The following is a 7868-nucleotide window of genomic DNA, read 5'->3' on the forward strand; positions in this document are numbered from 1 at the left end:
GGATAAAAGCAAATATCTTCACCAGCAAAGACCAGAGAATGAAAGGAAAACAAAACCCATAGGTTTATGGTAGACAACACTTAGAATAGACCCACTCTGCCACCCCAACCACACCTACCCCAGCATTTTCCCTGTGGACAGCCCTCTGTGGCAACACCAGCAAACCCTATAGGCACAAGCACTGCCCACAGAGATCAGCAGAATGGTGACTGACTGGTCTTCCAAGTGAACTGCCCCAATCTCTATGCCCTAAGCACTAGGGCACATCCTGTGCCCCCCCCCTATCTCGGCCCCAGCAAAACAGTTGGGTCCTTCCCTCAAACCTAGTAGAATCTCACTGCTCTGCTGAAAACACCAGCAGCCAGCCAGCAGGTGAGAGACCTATAGGCAGAATGCACCATTACCCTACCTCTGCCACCCACTGAACTCAGTTCTCACAAGATCCACTCTGTCACCCACCCCCACATATGCCAGCATCATCCCCATGGATAGTCATCTCCCACAACATCAGAAGACCCTATAGACACAAGCACCACCCATACCAATTGGAAGCACAGCAGCCCCTATAGACACAAACACCACCTACACCAGTTGGATGAAGAAATAGGTAAACTCCAGTGTAAGAATGCATTCAACATCCTAAAGGGCACTGCGATACCACCAGAACCCAGTGGTTCTACATCAGAAAGATCTGAACTTCCCAAAGCAGATGAAACAGAAGAAAATAACCTTAAAAATAACTTTATTATGATAGAGGCCCTTACAGATGAAATGAAAAATTTCCCTTAGAGGACAAGACAAACAAAAAATTGGAGGGAATCAATAAATGCCTTAAAGAAAGCTAAGAATGCCAAGGAAAAACAATAAAATAGGTAAAGGAAACAGTCCAAGACTTGAAAATTAAAACAGAGTAAAGAAAGAAAACACAAACTGAGGGAATTCTGGAAAAAGAAAAATATATTAAGTGAACAGGAACTACAGATGAAAGCATCTCCAAAAGAATACCTAAAGATGGAAGAGAGAATCTCAGGCATTGAAGATATGATAGAAGAAATAGATTCACTGGTCAGAGAAAATGGTAAATCCAAAAAAATCTTAAAACAATAATCCAGGACATATGGGACACCACGAAAAAAACAAACCTAAGAATAATAGAGAAAGAAGGAGACTAATTCCAGCTCAAAGGCACAGAAAATGTATTCAATGAAATTATAGAAGAAAACTTTCCAAACCTGATGAAGGACATGCCTATGAACGTACGAGATAATTACTGAACACCAAATAGACAGGAACAGAAAAAAAAACAATAATCACATAATAATCAAAATACTAAACATACAAAATAAAGAAAGAATATTAAAAGCAGCAAAAGAATAAGGGCAAGTAACGTATAAAGGCATACCTATCAGAATTACACCTGACTTCTCAGTGGAGATTCTGAAATTCAGATGGTCCTGGACAGATGTTTTGCAGACTCCAAGACACCAAGGATGCCATCTCAGACTACTATATCCAGCAAAACTTCCTATCACAACAGATGGAGAAAACCAGATATTCCAGGACAAAACCAAATTTAAAAAATACCTGTCCACAAATTCAGCCCTACAGAAAGTTCTAGAAGGAAAACTTCAACTCAAGGAAATTGCTGTTCCCATGGAAATACAGGGAATAGATAACCTCATACCAGAAAAACCCAAAGAAGGAAAACACACACACACTACCACCCCCCGCCAAAATAGCAGGAATTAACAATCACTGGTCATTAATATCCTTTAATATCAATGGATTCAATTTGCCTATAAAAAGATATAGGCTAACAGAGTAGATGCTGCTGGTTCCAGCCCAACCTTTGGATGGTCCTGGGTATAGAGGAGTGTGGATTGAGAAATAACAGATATGAAAATATAGACGTAGACAAGGAAAAAGACATAGACACAGGATAGATTCCAGAGGGCTCTGAGTCAAATATCAGACATCTCAAGTTTAATTCTAATAGTCTTTTTATACATCAGCAAGGGGAGAGGCATAATACTTCTTCATTTCAAGGTCAAGGTAGAATGTACAAACAAGTGTAGACACTTCCTTAATTATCAAAAGACCTGATAACCATGCCTTATGGCAAAGAATCTTCTAATTAGGCCTTGAAGTACAAGACACCTGGGAACCATGCCTTTGGCCAAAACATCCTATTATGCATCCTTGCAGGGCAAAGCAAACTCAGACTCCCTGACCATGAGTCAAGATGGAATAAGGCTTCACTATGGAGTCTCTATAGGCCTCCATAGATACAAATCAGAGTCCATCCTTCTGGTTCATACACAAAACACATCTCAACCTCAAAGAGAGGCATTACCCTCAGAGTAAAGGGTTGGGAAAAGATTTTCCAATCAAATGGACCTAAGAAGCCAGCTTGTGTGGCTATCCTAATATCTAACAAAATAGACTTCAAATGAAAATTAACCAAAAGAGATGGGGAAGGACATTTCATATTCATTAAAGTAAAAATCCTTTGAGATGAAGTCTCAATTCTGACCATTTATGCCCCAAGTACAAGGGCACCCACATTTGTAAAAGAAACACTACTAAAGCCTAAAACACATATCAAACTCCATACATTAATAGAGTGAGAGACTTCAATACCTCATTCTCATCGATGGAAAGGTCTACCAGGCAGAAAATTAACAGAGAAATAAGAAACTAACAGATGTTATGACTCAAATGGACTAACAGACACCAATAGAACATGTTACCCAAACACAAAAGAATATACCTTCCTCTCAGCACTACATGGAACCTTCTATAAAACTGACCACATACTGTAACAAAGTAAAATCACAAAAGATATTAAAAAAATGGGAATAAACCTATGTATCTTTCAGATCATTGTGGCTTAAAGTTAGAATTCAATAACACAAACTACAGACAGCCTACAAACTCATAGCGACTAAACAACTCTCAACTGAATTACTACTGGGTCAAGGAACAAATAAAGAAATGAAAGATTTCCTAGATTTTAATGAAAATGAAAGCAACCTTATGGGATACTATAAAAGCAGTGCTAAGAGGGAAATTCATAGCACTAAATGCCTACATAAAGAATTTGGAGAAATCTCACACTAGTGACTAGAATAAAAGAAGCAAACTCACCTAGGATGAACAGACACCATGAAATAATCAACAAAATAGAAACAAAGAGAACAATACAAAGAATCAATGAAATAAATTGCTGTGGATATTACTCTATGTAAATAAAACACTGATGGCCAGTGACCAGACAGGAAGTATAGGCGGGACAAAGAGAGAGGAGAATTGGGGAAACAGGAAGAAGGAGGGAGAGACACTGCAGCCACCGCCAGGAGAAGGGCATATAAAGAAGCCGGTAAGCCACCAGCCACGTGGCAAGCTATAGATTTATAAAAATGGGTTAATTTAAGATATAAGAACAGTTAACAAGAAGCCTGCCACGGCTATACAGTTTATAAGTGATACAAGCGTCTGAGTGATTATTTTATAAGTGAATTGTGGGACTGCGGGGCTTGGGGAACCTGGAGAGAAGCTCTCCAGCAACAAATGGCGCCCAACGGCTCGAGTTTCCACCTTAAACCTGAGAATATTTAATAACCAATTCTAAACAGAGCCCAAACCAGGTTCCTGCTTCTTGTCTCATATGAGCAGCTAGACGCCGCAAAACGCAGGTTTGAACACTGGCGGGTTCCTGGCGTGTGCATTTGACCGGCAGTATGGCGGGAATGAGGGGTCTGCCAGAGGCACATTATGCTGTGTAGTAGATTTAGCCTTTACTAGTATTTTTTAAAAAAAGGTTTCTGGGCTACACCCTGCTTTGATAAAAGCTTAGACCCACTATTTCTGAGACTTGATGACTCCCAGAGCTGGCAGAAAACGTACCACTGCCATGTTGGGAAGCTGAAGTGGGCGGAGCCAGCAGCCACAGTGCTGTTTCAGGCTTAGAAGGATGCAGTTTAAAGCAATAGGCTCACAAAAAGACTGATTCAGATAACATTGTTTACAATGTGTGTAAAATATACGTAGGCTTGAAAGAGACAAAAAATTAATGTAAAAAGCCACGTAAAGATGAATATTACACAGACAATCTGGATTGTGTTGTCTTTGGGAAAAACAACAAGATAGACAAACACTTATCCAATCTAATGATAAGCCAGAGAGAAATTATCAAAATTAACACAATCAGAAATGAAAACAAGGACATAACAACAGACACTGAGGAAATCTGAGAAAACCATTAGATCAAACATCAAAAACCTGTACTCCACAAAATTTGAAAATCTGAAAGAAATGACAATTTTCTTGATAGGTACCCCATCCCAAAATTAAATCAAGAGCAGTTAATTTAAATAGACCCACAACCCCCGAGGAAATAGGGTTAGTCATTTAAAGTCTCCCAACCAAAATAAAAGCCCAGGACAAGATGGTTTCACTGCAGAATTCTACCAGAATTTCAAATATGAGCTGATACCAATACTCCTCAAATTGTTCCACACAATTAAAACAGAAGGAACACTACCAAATTCTTTTTACAAAACTAGTTACCCCGATACTCAAACCACTCAAAGATTCAGAAAAGAAAGAGTATTGTAGATACCCTCGTGAACATTTATGCAAAAATACTCAATAAAATACTGGCAAACTGAATTTAAGAACAGATAAAAAATCATTCACCATGATCAAATAGGCTTCATTCCAGAGATGCAGCGATGGTTCAAAATATGAAAATCTGTCAATGTAACACCCCATATAAACAAACTGACAGAAAAAAAAACACATTGTCATATCATTAGATGCTGAAAATCCTTCAACAAAATCCAACACCCCTTCATGATAAAGGTCAGGGACACAAGGAACATACCTAATAATACCATAATAAAGGCAAGGTACAGAAAGCCAAAAGCCAACATCAAACTAAATGGAGATAAACTCAAAGCAATTCCACTAAAATCAGGAACAAGACAAAACTGTCCACTCTCTCCATATCTATTCAACATAGTACTTGAAGTTCTAGCTAGAGCAATAAGACAACAAAAAGAGATCAAGGGGATACAAATAGCAAAGGAGGAAGTCAAACTTTTGCTATTTGAAGATTATATGATTGTATACATAAGTGACCTCAAAATTTCTACCAGGGATGTCCTAGGATTGGCCTTCTCCTGTGATCAGACTGGTGACTACCCTGATTGTCATCACAGAGTCTTTATCTAGTAACTCACAGAAGCAGATGCAGTGATCCATAGTCAAGCACTCCTGAAGAAAGGGAGGAGGGATTCTATGAGCCAGGGTTTCAAGATCATGATGGAGGAACCCACAGAGACAGTTGACCTGAGCTAGTAGTAGCACATGGACTCTGGACCAACAGTTAGGGAGCCTGCATGGGACCGACCTAGGCCCTTTATAGGTGGGTGACAGCTGTGTAACTTGGTCTGTTTGTAAGGCTCCTAGCAGTGAAATCAGGATCTGATCCTTACTATTAGCTGGCTTTTGGGAACCTGTTCCCCATGCTGGATTACCTTGCCCAGCCTTTATACATATGGAGCTGCTGGGTCTTGCCTTAACCTGATGTGTCTTCCCGTGTTCAAGCATATGTGGGGTCTTCTCATTTCTGAATGGAGAGGGAGGAGGAGTGGATGTGGAGGGGGATAGATGGGAGCCAGGAGTAGGGAACAGGAGAAGAAGGATGGGAAACTGTGGTCAGTATGTAAAATAAAGGAAAGAACGTTAATAAGAAAGAAAAGAATTAAGTATAAGAACAACTACAAAATAAAGAGAATCATCTTTAGCATTATAAGAGTTGAAGATATAGATAGATGGATAGATAGATGATAGATAGATAGATAGATAGATAGATATTTCTTTCATGTGAGCTGAGAGTTGTGCTAATCTAAGGATATAATGATAAACATTTAGAAAGCACTTTGAAATTCTTTCCATTTAATAAAATAATACTAGCCATGAAAAAGTAAGTGTAAAAAAGTCAACTTCATAGGAGGAGAGTACTACCCAGTCTGGAAAATGATCTGTTATACCCATTTTTAAGCTTTGAATGATTGAGTTTACTAAACGTATAGCAAGCCAAAATAAAGAATTAATAGCAATCAATATACTGATGAATAGATAGATAATATAAAACATCATCAAATGGGGTGCTTAAAACATACATCAGAAACTGAATTGGGAAGCCACACTAAGGTAACAAGCACAAGTTCCCATTAGAGAAAGTCCTAGGCAAAGTGAAGTTTCCCACAAAGTGGGGAGTGTGCCACGAAATGGGCCTTCCAAATCAAATAAATGCACAGAAACAGATAAAGATAGTATGAAACCAGGAGCTCAAAACATCCAGCAGAAGCTGACTGATGAAGCTGAAGAAATCAGTTGGAGTTCCTGAATGAACTTCACATGGTTGTACTTCTTCTGGCTTCTCTGTCCCAGAGTTAGGCACTTTTATCTCAACGATAAATAACAGTAACATCTGTTAGACATGGATTACAGTCTATCTTTCCCACTGTAGGCACTTTTATATCATAGGATAAACAACAGCAACATCTGTTGAAAATGGATTACCTCCTGGCTGTTTTCAAGGACAAATTGTTTCTACTCTTAGGCTCTTCTTCAATTCTCTCCACTCCCTGTCATAGAATTGGGGGTGGAAGCAATTCCCAGTGTGTTATCTAGTTTTGAAATCAACTGGACACAAGCTAGGGTCAAGTGGATATTAGGTGTCTTAACTGGGAAAAGACTGCCATAGGGCTGCCCTCTAGGCAAGACTATAGGGCATGTTCATAACTTATGATTGATGTTCAAGGGCCCAGCTCACTGTAGATAGTGCCAGTTCTGGACAAGTGTCCTAGATGTTGTAAGAAATTAAGCCAAGCAAGTCAGCAAGTAGCATTCTTTCCTGGCCTCTGCTTTAACTCATTACTGCACATTCCTATCCTGCCTTGGATTCTGCCATGACATTCCCCAGTGATGGACTGGTGCTTGGAAATATAAGCCAAACAAACCCTTTCCTTGCCAAGTTGCTTTTGCTACAGTATTTTTTCACAGAAATATAAATGACTTAGATATCCAGACAAAGGGCTTTTGAGGACACTTTGAGAACATCTTACTTGATTTGAAATTGTGTGTGGGAACCCTTCTTCCAGAGTCACCTTCCTTGTTATTCAAATAATGCATGAAAATTTACCAATGTAATACATGTTTTTTTTTTTTGTTGTTTGTTTGTTTTTGAGACAGGGTTTCTCTGTGTAGCTTTGGAGCCTATCCTGGAACTCACTCTGTAGCCCAGGCTGGCCTTGAACTCACAGATATCCACCTGCCTCTGCCTCCTGAGTGCTGGGATTAAAGGTGTGTACCACCACCGCCCGGCTAATGTAATGCATATTACAAATATGAAGATTTATTGTACATAAAAGGGTCTATAGCTAATAATAATACACGCTTGAAAACTGCTAAGATATTTTATGCATTCTCATGATGAAGAATTAATTTTGTTATATAGTAGTTGATTTAATCAGTCAATACTATCCACATTAAAATATGTTTTATAACATAGATATTAATGATGTTACTGTGTATCTATGTGTGAACATGTAAGAATTTGAACCAACTGCATTAATATGAGTAAAAGCCTAAGTGAGAAAACACATGTGTGCATGTGTGTGTATGTTGGTGCATATTTGCAAGATTTTTAATTTATCTTAATGTAATGTGAAGAGAAATAGCATGAGATAGAACTGAGCAGTTTCTTTGTGATTAGATTTCAGAAACCTTGCATAATAAATTTATAGTTTAGGCTGTGGTTTAATGGGATGGGATATAAAGCAATTGGCAGTATCTAC

Source organism: Peromyscus maniculatus, chromosome X (genome assembly GCF_049852395.1).
Source record: "Peromyscus maniculatus bairdii isolate BWxNUB_F1_BW_parent chromosome X, HU_Pman_BW_mat_3.1, whole genome shotgun sequence".
In the NCBI taxonomy this organism is placed as follows: Eukaryota; Metazoa; Chordata; class Mammalia; order Rodentia; family Cricetidae; genus Peromyscus; species Peromyscus maniculatus.